The sequence below is a fragment of the Lissotriton vulgaris genome, chromosome 1_1 (assembly GCF_964263255.1).
Source record: "Lissotriton vulgaris chromosome 1_1, aLisVul1.2, whole genome shotgun sequence".
Classification (NCBI taxonomy): domain Eukaryota; kingdom Metazoa; phylum Chordata; class Amphibia; order Caudata; family Salamandridae; genus Lissotriton; species Lissotriton vulgaris.
In genome coordinates, this window is record NC_141685.1 from 1563805319 (window position 1) to 1563817364 (window position 12046).

Below are 12046 nucleotides of genomic sequence, written 5' to 3' on the forward strand. Positions count from 1 at the left end.
CCGAAAGCCGACGGGAGCCCACCCCGCGCTCCGGTTGCCAAGGAGAAGTGAGCCGGTGTCTGAGGAAGCAACCTGTCCAGCAGCGGGGCTCCCATGTGCTGAGGGGAGCCCCGCGAGTGCTGCGGTCGCAGGCCAATAGAGGCGGAGGGGCCCAAGGCGCCGAGTCAGTGCCTGCCCTCACCTCCGAAGAAGACGAGCAGCCAACTGAGTTCTTCCAGGGGAGGAGAGGCTCCAAGGAGAAGCAGAGTCCCTGGAGAGCAGAGAGCAGCCCGGTAAGTCAAGACTGGCTGGGCAGAGGGCTCCATGTGTTCTGGAGTGCTGCTGGAGCAGGGCAGCATGACCCTACCTCTGTCTTGAGCGGGCCCGCCGCTGCGGGCCACTCCAGCATTGGGGGGCACATTTGTTTATTCATAAAGCCTGGCGTGGCTCTACTGGAAGAACCGTTGGATTGTGTGAGGAGAATGGGGAAGGGTGTCCAGAGAGTGTGAGGTAAGTCGGGGCTCGGCGGGAACGCTCTTAATTTGTAAATTTGTAAAGTTTTCTGCCGAATACTGGGCTCGCTGAATACCAAAGCGGTTTGTCTTGATTCCTACTCGTGCCCCGTTCTTCCACCGAATTCCTCTTCATGTCTCTATCTCTTTCCAGCATGTTCTTTTTCTTCATTTGTTTTCTCCTTTTCTCCATCTTTCTGAGCAGCATGTGAGAGCCCTGGCTGTGCCAAGCTGTAGGTGTGTCTGTTTGTGTGTGTGTGTGTATATGTGTATGTACAACCATGAGTCTGTGTGTGTGCAAAATGTAGGTGTGTCAGTGTGTGTGAAGTTGTGGGTGCTTGCATGAGTGTGCCAGTGTGCAAGTATGGGTGCGTGCACGAGTGTCAGCATCTGATTAAGTGGTGGGTGTGAGTGTCGCCTGTGTGCAAGTTGTGAGTGTGTCCGTAGGTTTTGTGTGTTGGGTTGCTTGTAAGCACGAGTCAGTGTGTGCAAACGTTATGGTGTGTGTTAGTGTGTGTGCAAGTTGTGTGTCCGTGGAAGTATGAGTGTGTGCATGTGTGTCAGTGTGTGTGCAAGTTATGGTGTGTGTATGTCAGCATGTTGTGTGTGGGAGAGTTTGGTATCAAGGAGAAGGAGTGAAGGGCTTTTACTGTTCTAAAGAGAGAGCAGAAGGTCCAGTCACGACGTGCCCTTACAATATATCTAATCAACAGATGTCGCGCTGTTCCTAACGAAGGAGAGTGTCAGCGTGTGTGCAAGTTGTGTGTGAGAGTCAGTGTGTGTGTAAGCACAAGTCAGCATGTGTGCAAGGTGTGGTGTGTGTGCCAGCCTGGTGCACTGAGTGTCTCTGGGCCTCGGCAGACCCAAGCCGTTCCCCAGTCCAGGCGAGGAATGCGCTCTCCTCCCATATCCTCAGCCAGCCTCCTCCCTCACTCCCTCCCACTTCCTCCTTCTGCAGCCTCTCCCTCCCCAGGGACAGCGACCCTCCCCTGGCCGATCCCCAGCCCGCCCCACAACATCACCGTCACTGCTCCCCACCAATATCAACAGCACTAACTAGAACAATACGGTACAGTGCATTTAATTCTTCGCGTTACTACGATCGATGCTGGCCTGGACTGTGCCCTCTTTATGTTTTTAATGTGAAGATTTTATTTACTTTTGTGATTTCACATAGTGCTAACATGGGCCGGAGGCATCAGAGCGCTTTACAGTAAAGCAGAACATGTGAATAACAACCAGACCTGGCCTTTACGTAACTGATTAGTTTCCCACATGACTCACGTTACTCCTGACCTGTGCTGTATTTGCTCTGTGTTCCTTTGAACATTACCGACAAGGCCTCGCCTTCTATCATTTATTTTTAACAATAATAGCCAGTAAAGCCCCAGATCTCTGCTGATATAAATAACACAATTATTACTGCCCAGTACTACACCTTTGCAAGTACATTTTGTAAAATATTGGCCAGTAGGTCACATATTTTTAGTTTATATGAACAATATTGACTGGTAAGGACCAGTGCACGACTGACAAGCACACAAACATGACAGTAGTGTGTGCAGCTGTGTATGAAGACAGTGTGCTACCGTTGCTGTGTGCGATTGTGCAGTGAGGACACTGTGCTCCCGTTAGTGTGTGCATGAGGGCTGTCAGTGGGCGTGCACGCTGGTGAGCTCAAGCTAGGGTCACACACACGGGTCTGTGAGTCTGTCCATCCATGGAGCTGTGCACTCAGAAGAGGTGTGTGTGTTTGTGTTATTGTTGGTGCGGGTTTGTGATCTATGCGAGTGGATTCGGCTACGGCGTGCCTGGGTGACTGGCTGCATGTAGTGATTGTAGGGCTGATGTCTGTATGGGTCGTTGTGTCTGGGTGAGTCTGTGGTAGGTCAGTGAGTCTGTGGCACAGCAGTGTGGGTATATGGGTCTGTGGGTCTGGAGGGGTCTTTTGGTACGTCAATGTGTTTCGGTGACTTTGTGGCACAGCAGTGTGTCTAGATGGGTCTGTGTGGTAGGTCGGTGTGTCCAGAGGGGTGTGTGATAGGTGGGTGAGTCTGTGGCATGCCGGTGCAAGTCTCTCGTAGTTCGGTGTGTCTGGATGTGGCTTGCTGTGCTTGGAGTATGAGAGACAGCATTGTGTGTAAGAAAGACAGCAGTGTGTGTGTGTGAGAAACAGCAGTGTATGAGAGAGAGACAGCAGTGTAAGAGACAGCAGTGTGTGTGTCGTAGGGAGAGACAGCAGTGTGAGAGAGACAGCAGTATGAGAGAGACAGCACTGTGAGAGAGACAGCAGTGTGAGAGACACAGCAGAGTGAGAGACAGCAGTGTGACAGAGACAGCAGTGTGAGGGACCTTTTATTTATGTCACTCTCTACTATTAATTACTGCTAAAACTTTCTACTACTCTCTAATGCTTACCTATTGCCATTGTAAATGACAATACCACATATTTATCTTTTAAAAAAAACAATAAATGAAAAAAATGACATTTGAAATGCCAATAGCTCTAACTTTAACAAAGACGTGACCATTGCATTGTAAATGCTTGTTAAATTCTGTGTGCTGCAGGCCAGAGTGGCAATTTTTTTTGGAAGGAAATTGGACTTTGAGCCCCAGCGTTTTTCAAAATATTTGCATAATGTCCTCATAAGAAATCATCTTGAAGAGCTGTCTACCCCCCAATGGAAGCTTCTGATAGTTTTATCCTAGATGCTCAGTGCAGGGTGAAACAGTGGCTTCGGCTTCTTATAGTTGTATCCAACAGATGCTCAGCGCAGGGTGGAACAGTGGCTTCAGCTTTTGATAGTTGTATCCAAAAGATGCTCAGCGCAGGGTGGAACAGTGGCTTCGGCTTCTGATAGTTTTATCCAACAGATGCTCTGCGCAGGGTGAAACAGTGGCTTCGGCTTCTGATAGTTGTATACAACAGATGCTCTGCGCAGGGTGGAACAGTGGTTTCGGCTTCTGATAGGTGTATCCAACAGATGCTCAGCGCAGGGTGGAACAGTGGCTTCCTGCAGAGAAGCGAGGAGCAGTTCAAGTGGTGAGAGAGGGCGCCTACTTTTGACGTGTGATCCCTGACTCAATCCAATGTCAAGGTGATCTTCCTGTGCAAAGCAAAACCAAAGGGGATGATGGACGGAGTGTTGAGTGTTGAACATTGCAAACACTCAACCCCAGTCAACTGATCTGAGTTTAATCCATCATCATTCTTCAGCTCACTCCACCACCCCAGTTCAGACATGGCCATATGCAACTCAGTCTGACCCTGTGCCTCATGGGAACAGTCCAGCCCGAACTGCCAAGTCATGTCTTCCCTGGACCGGAAACAAGCATCCTGAGACCGGTTTCTGGCTAATTAGCCATCATCAGACAGGCTAGCTTGAATCTTTATCGGCAAAGAAGAAACAGGAGATTGTGCTGACCTCCACTAGCGCAAGACAAAACAGAGGGACCCACCATGAAGCTGTCTTTCCTAGGGATAGAGCTAGACTCAGTGGCAGGAACATGCAAATTACCGCCCAACAAGGTAGCAGAGCTTAAGGAGATAATAAGTAGGCTGAAGATACAGAAAAACGCCATGCTAGGAGAGGTGCAGCAGCTGCTAGGAAAATTGAATTTCGACACAAGGGTGATCTCGGTGGGGCACGCGTTTGCAAGAAGACTGATTTGGTTGACCAGGGGCATGACACAGAGGCACCAAGGGGCCGCCTAACACAGAGGGTAAAAGCGGACTTAGAACAATGGGAGTCCTTCCTGTCTAATTTCAATGGCACCCTTATGTGGCGCGAGCCATGGGTACCAGCGGCTCAGCTCGAGCTGTACACAGATACAGCAGGGGGCTTCAGCTTCGTGGCCATCCTAGGGACAGCATTGACAGCAGGGTCATGGCCAGAAGCCAGGAGAGAAGCAGGGGCCACAGCGAACATTTCATTGTTGGAACTGTTCCCCACAGTAGTGGCTTTTCACTTTTGGGCAGAGCGGCTAGCAAACAGACAGATAATACTGTGGTCCCACAACCACGCAGTAGTACAGGCAGTAAACACTGGGATGGCGAAATGTGTGTTGGTGGTCAGCCTGCTGCGCAGATTGGTCCAATGCCAGCTGAGGGTGAATATCTCGCTTAGGGCACGACACGTCCCAGGAACACAGAACTCAGTTGCGGATGCCATTTTTCCTTTTCAGTGAGCAGGATTCCGGGACCTCTCACCAGAGGCGGACCAAAGAATGACTCTGATGCCACCGGAAGCATGGGCAGGGGTAGATCTGGTTTCTACGAGGGGCTGACAACATAACAGCGACTCACGCACCGAAAACACACAGGCAGTCGAATACGTGTGGCTCCCTAGATGACTTCCTAGCATCGCATAAACCACCATAGGCGGTGAAGCTGCACAATTAACAATTAGCGAAGCGGCTTACCCAGCCAGTCTCTGTGCGCACAATACGAATATAACCTGCATCGCTTCCTTCTGCTCTCCTCCTAGACCTTTCTCTATCTCCTCTCTCCCGGGGCGAGGGACCAAGGATGTAAAACCAAGCATAGCGAAGGGGCGGTAATCGGAAATCTGAACTTGTAAGACTGGCAATCGGACTAACGCCAATAAGACTGGAAGCTGGCAGCTATCTCCCCCCTCACCCCCGGGGCGCTTTTTCTCTCTTCCTTTCCTTTCCTTCCTCTTCTTTCATCCATATATACTGTATGCTCCATGTAAATATATATTTCTCTACAATAAAAAATTACAGAAATGAAAGAAGATATGCTGGACAACACACTGGCCCCGAAAACAATGCACCGCTACTCTAAGTGCTGGGCGACATAAACTAGAGTAACAGGGCTAGCAAGAAGTAAAACGGCGGCGCAGGTGGAAGTCCTGAACTTCATAGAATGGGCATTTCTGTAGGGCAGGTCGAAAGCATGGGCCCAAGCCCATTTGAGTGCAGGAGCCTACTACACAAAGATGGAGACAGGGGAGGACCCTACCAGGGGGGTTTCCAATGTAGATTGGCTATGAAAGGTTGGGGCAGGATGCAGGAGGCAAGAAAGGACACGAGAAGGCCCATTAATTTCAGTATACCTCAACAGATGATAGGGGCCCTTGAAGGAGATGCACATCAGAGAGAGAGGCTGCTCTCTTCACTCCAGCATCCTCAGTGCCGTTTAACAGGGCATACAGAGTAAGTGAGCAGGTAGCCCCAGCAGTAAGGGAACCAGGGATGGCATGCATACACCGGACCAACATTGAGATCGCAGAGGACCACATGGTCATCCTGCTGCGAAGGTCGAAGACTGACCAAGCAGGAAAAGGGAGAGGGACCAGACTTAATTGCATAAAGGGGGAACCCTGCTGCCCGGTATGCCTGGTTTGGGAATTCATGACAACCATAGAACCCAGACAGGGGCCACTGTTCAGACGTAAAGATGGGTAATTCCTCAGCTGCTTCCAATTTATAGCAGTAATGAGGAAAGCTCTGGGGGCGGTGGGGCTCCCGACTAGGGCTTTCGGTGCCCACTCCACCTGGATCGGGCCGCGACTATGGCAGCCGAGCTAGGCATGGGCAGTGCGCAAATCAAGGGAATTGGGCAGAGGCGTCTGGCGTGTTCAAACGATATATACGCACCACCTCGTACTGAGCCCTATTTTTTCCTCTTCCTCCCCCCTTAATAGGTCTGTCCAGGGGGCGCAGGATGGTGTGGATGGTGGGACATCCCTACATCACAGGAGAGCAACAGTGGGCAGCGGCCAGACACAAATTAAGTGGGATTTGGCTGCGCAACACCGACATAGTTTGGATGGGCCGTTCGGGTTCGAAGTGGGACCAACTGTTACCCTCACTCTATCTATCTATCGCCCTCACTCTATCTATCGCCCTCACTCTATCTACCTGTCTATCTATCGCTCTCACTCTATCTGTCTATCGCACTCACTCTATCTGTCTATCTATCTCACTCACTCTATCGCCATCTATCTATCTATCTATCTATCTATCTATCTATCTATCTATCTATCTATCTATCTATCTATCTATCTATCTATCTATCTATCTATCTATCGATCGCCCTCTCTCTATCTGTCTATCTATCGCCCTCACTGTATCTGTCTATCTATCGCCATCTATCTATCTATCTATCTATCTATCTATCTATCTATCTATCTATCTATCTATCTATCTATCTATCTATCTATCTATCTATCTATCTATCTATCTATCTATCTATCTATCTATCTATCTATCTATCTATCTATCTATCTATCTATCGCTCTCACTCTATCTATCGCTCTCACTCTATCTATCGCCCTCACTCTATCTATCTATCGCCCTCTATCTATCGCCCTCCCTCTATCTATTTATCGCCCTCACTCTATCTATATATCACCCTCACTCTATATCACCCTCACTCTATCTATCAATCGCCATCTATCTATCTATCTATCTATCTATCTATCTATCTATCTATCTATCTATCTATCTATCTATCTATCTATCTATCTATCTATCTATCTATCTATCTATCTATCTATCTATCTATCTATCTATCTATCTATCTATCTCACTCACTCTATCTATCGCATCACCACAGCATCACTTAGCACCACCACAGCATCACTCAGGGCACCACAACATCACTATGCGTTACCACAGCATCACTGAACGCCACAGCATCACTCGTCGCCACCACAACATCACTCAGCGCCACCACAGCATCAATCTGTGCAACCATTCAACAACAAGTGGCTCAAATATGTTCTCTCAATGTTTCAAGCTTTATTAAAAATGTCACAAAAAGATACTAATATTACACTTCTGTTCTTGGATTTTCGTCACAATAAAATACACTGAACATAATCTTCACAAAAGTTATTTACAAAAGTTTAAGCTATTGCCATTATAAACTACAATAACTTTTATTTAAGTATTAAATATTTAAAAAAATTAAAAGCCATTGTTATATGTAATATCAATACATCTAAGTCACGTAAATACAACACATATTGCATTACAAATGCTATAGGTGTGACATTTGTGAAAGTTATAACTATTGGCATTGTAAATGACAAAGCTATTAATTTCGTTATTTTCAAAACCACCAAATAAATAAAAAAATTGTCATTTACAATACTAATAGCTCAAACTTTCCTAATGCGAGACCTATTGCATTGCAAATGCTTGTTTTCTTAGCTTGTGAAGAGAAGGAGCGCTTCGTACTTCTGTGGTGAGAGTTACGAAGGAGGTGCTTGGTGTAGTTCATCAGGGTTGTGCTCTTATGCTGCGACGGGACATAGCGGTTATTGGTGTGGAGGAAAGAAGAAAAGTGAGTGACTGACCACACGCAGTTTAACAGTTTAAACTTTAAATACACATCGAGAGTGGTGAGTGACTCAGCAGAACTGTTGTGGGATTTTTGGGCCCACATTTACTATCCCTCGCTCAGTGGAGCCTTACACGAAACATTGCAGCCCTGATTGAAACATTGCAGCACTGTGCACGGCATGATGCAGCACAGTGTTGCTGAAGGGCCGAAAATAGAGCAGATTTCGTCAGAGTTACCTGTCAACAGTCATCGGTGGCAGTGGTGCTAAACGCTTGTTGTTATGCGTGGTCCACAGTATAATAACGGAGCCACCCGGCCCGCACACGTACGCACACACGCACGCATACGCCTCAGGGGCGGGGTAGCCCCTGAGTATAAATAAACGGCCGGAAGACCGCTCGTGGTCTTTGGCCCTAACCTGCAGCTAGCGTGTGCGTGTGATTTGTCACCAGTTAGTTAGGCCCCACTCTGAGGCCTAGGCGTTCCCTCCCCCGTGTCTCCGGGCACTACACTGGCGACGAGGCGGTTTCTGCTACCCACGCCTCACCACACAGCGGTGCCTGCCATCCTGCACCCGCACGCACAGCCGGGCCCTGCAAAGACGGGCCCCCGGCGGTGGCGCTGCCACGTGCGCACTTCTGCTGTTCGGCACCAGGCCGTGGTGCCTAAGGTGAGCTCGCGCCTCTCCGAGGCCGCAGCGAGCGTCTTGCAGCTCCGCCTGCTCCATCCCGTGGCCTACCCTCCCTCGCGCCCGCACCCACTCTCCGGCGCGGTGTGCGTTTACCTGCCGCCTCGGTGTGCGCCCATCTGCCGCCAGCGCCTCGGGGGGTGGTTCTCGACCCTCGCGCTCGATCCTTCGCGGCCGCGCTGGGAGCATAGGCTCGCGCATGCGCACACCGCACCTGGTCGCGCAGGCCCTGTCTTGCCTCACGCATTAGGCGGACGGGCATTGTGAAGAGCCCTGCGTTTGCTCACGCATCGGGTGGACGGCGGATACCTGTCGGAGGGTGTGTTCGGCCCTCAGTATCCCCGCTATCCCTGCACGCCAGAGACCACTTCTGCTGCCCCTGCGCTCCGCAGGCCTCGATCTGCCGCCACGACTGCCAGCGCACCACTCCTGAGTCGCTGAAGCCATCCTTGCCTACACCCCACGGACTGGGCACCCAGCTCCTCCTCCACCGTCACCCAGGGCCTGATCCAGCCGCGCCTGCCCTACCAGGCCTGTTCTGCCCTCGCCTCCACGTGCCCCTGCATCCTCGACCATGAGCCAACTGCCCGCTACTGGCGGTGCCACAGCCGCGACTCCCGCGCAAAATCAGGCGCCGGCCACCACTGGTTCTCCTGCCACCGTGCCGCCCCAAGTCACCGGTCCAGCTCCAGGTGCCGCAGCCGCTGGTCCGGCCCCGGGTGGTGCGACGGCTGCTACACCAGCTCCCCCTGGGCATGGCCTTGCTGCGCCACTCCCTCCATTTAGCGAACTTGCTGACCCTCCCACGGCCGCAGCAAGATGGCGCCTATGGATTGGGAGGTTGAAACATTACTTCGTTGGCGTCCGTGAAACTGATGGCAAAGTTAAGCTCTCCCTGCTCATGTGCTACGGGGGTGACGAGCTCTACGAGCTTTTCGAAATGCTACCAGATCGGGGTGGTGATCAAGACTACGACGCCGCGGTCAGAGCTCTGAACCTCTACTTCGACCCTAGGGTGAACCCGGATTACGAGTGGTTTAAACTACGCCAAGCAAGACAAGGCGAATCGGAACCCATAGACTCCTTCTATGCGCGGCTGCGTAAGCTGGCCCTGGCCTGCGAGCTCCCGGACCAGCGTCAGGAGATACGGGCACAGCTAATCCAAGGGTGCCGCTCAGTACAACTCAGACGCCTCATCCTCAGACAGCTGAGGATCACCCTAGATGAAATCCTCGTCCTCGCGCGCTCCCATGAGCTGTCCAATGCCAGAGCTGACAAGATGCAGGCTGCCCTCGACCGGCCTGGCACGCCCGTAAAGATCCCCAACATCAAGGAAGAACACGTGGACGCCATTCGACGCCGGCCACAACCCCAGAGGGGGTCCTCGCATGCCTCTTCCCGGTCCTCCTGTGGGAACTGTGGGATTGATCACCCTGCCGGTGGGAAGTGTTTCGCGAGGGGTAAAGTCTGCTCCAACTGTGGGAAGATGAACCACTTCGCCAAAGTGTGCCGCAGCAGCGGGAACCGCCGCACCAGTTCGAGCGGGAAAACTCCTGCACAGGCTGTGCGTCAACTCTCCCTGGATGACCCAGGCCCGTGCAGCGATGCCTCCAGATCAGCATTCCGCCTCGACGACGACGAGGACGACGTTTTCTTTGTCTCCTTTGTTGGAAGAGATGGTTCCAGGAAAAGACCTCCACCGATGTGTGAGATCTCCATCGCCGGCTCACCCGTACAGGCGCTCATTGACACCGGAGCGTCAGTGAATGTGATGGACAGCACACAATACGAGTTACTGTCACCACGCCCACCACTGTCACCTTCAAACGCCAAAATCTACACCTACGACAGCGACGACCCACTTCCCCTGAGAGGAGTGATCGAGGTGACCGCCGCTTGTAACGATCACCAAGTCAAGACCAAGTTCCATGTCACCGGAGGCAGGCGTGGCACACTCCTGAGCTGCCACACGGCTGAGGACTTACAACTAGTGTTCTTCGCACGACAGGTGCATGAGCTGCACGCTGACGCAATGCTGCGGGACTTCCCATCCCTGTTTAAAGGACTCGGCTGCCTAAAAGGGAAAACATTCAAGCTGCACGTGGACCCAACGATCCGGCCCACAGCCCTCAGACACCGTCGAGTACCGATTCACCTGCGGCCGCAGGTGGAAGAAGAACTGCGCAAACTCGAGGAGCTGGGGGTGATCGAAAAGGTGTCGGGCCCGACACCTTGGGTGTCGCCGCTGGTGATCGCCCCGAAACCGAAGCAGCCAGGCGCTATACGCCTGTGTGTGGACATGCGTCTTCCGAACAAAGCAGTGAAGAGGGAAAGGCACTTGACGCCAACTATGGACGACATCGTAGCAGACCTCAACGGCGCTCGCTGGTTCTCTAAACTGGACCTCAACGCCGGGTATCACCAGCTTGAGCTTCACCCGGACAGTCGCAACATCACTACTTTCTCCACCCATGTCGGGCTCCGGAGGTACAAACGTCTGAGCTTCGGGGTGTCGTCGGCTGCCGAAGTCTTTCAAAACGCCATCAGGGAGACACTCTCAGGTCTGACAGGAGTCATAAACGTGAGCGACGATATCCTTGTCTTCTCCAAGACCCTGGAAGAGCACCACGTCCACCTCCGAGCCACATTGCAACGCCTCGCCGATCACGGCCTCACCCTCCACAGGGACAAGTGCTCCTTCTACAGGGAATCAGTGGATTTCTTCGGCTATATCTTTTCCAGGGAAGGACTTCAGGTTGATCCGAAGAAAGTGGAAGCCATCCGAACCGCTCCCAAACCCACGTCGGCCACTGAAGTCAGAAGCTTCCTGGGGATGGCCACTTATTGTGGCCGTTTCATCCCTGGATTGGCGTCCCTCTCCGAGCCGCTACATGCCCTCACCAAGTTGGGCCAACCGTGGGCATGGACCGCCAAGGAAGACGAAGCTTTCACGGCGATCAAGGCCGCTCTAATCGACGACATGGTCATGGCTTACTTCAGGCCACACCGGCGCACGGAAGTGGTTGTGGACGCGAGCCCCGTTGGCCTGGGGGCTGTCCTTATGCAAGAGACTGAAGCACACGAATGGGTACCGACAGCATACGCAAGCAGAGCACTGACCGCGACGGAGATGCGGTATGCTCAAATTGAACGTGAAGCGCTGGCCATCAAATGGGCTTGCCAGCACTTCCACCTCTACCTATATGGACACGAGTTCAAAGTAGTATCAGATCACAAACCTCTCGTGCCTCTGTTTGCTGGAACCGCCAGGCTTGCACCACCCAGGATCGAGAGGTGGGCCGTCCAACTCCAAACATACCGCTTCAAAGTCATATACCGGCCTGGAGCCGACAATCCCGCGGATTTCCTATCAAGGCACCCCGGCACCGCTGATTCGGCTCAAGCAACGGGTGACATGGAGGACGTCGAGGAGTATGTGCAGATGATTTCTCAGGAGGCCTGCCCGGTGGCCCTGACACTGGAAGACATTAGCAAAGCGACAGATGAGGACGAGTGTCTCCTCAAAGTAAAAGCCACACTGTCGAATAGGAA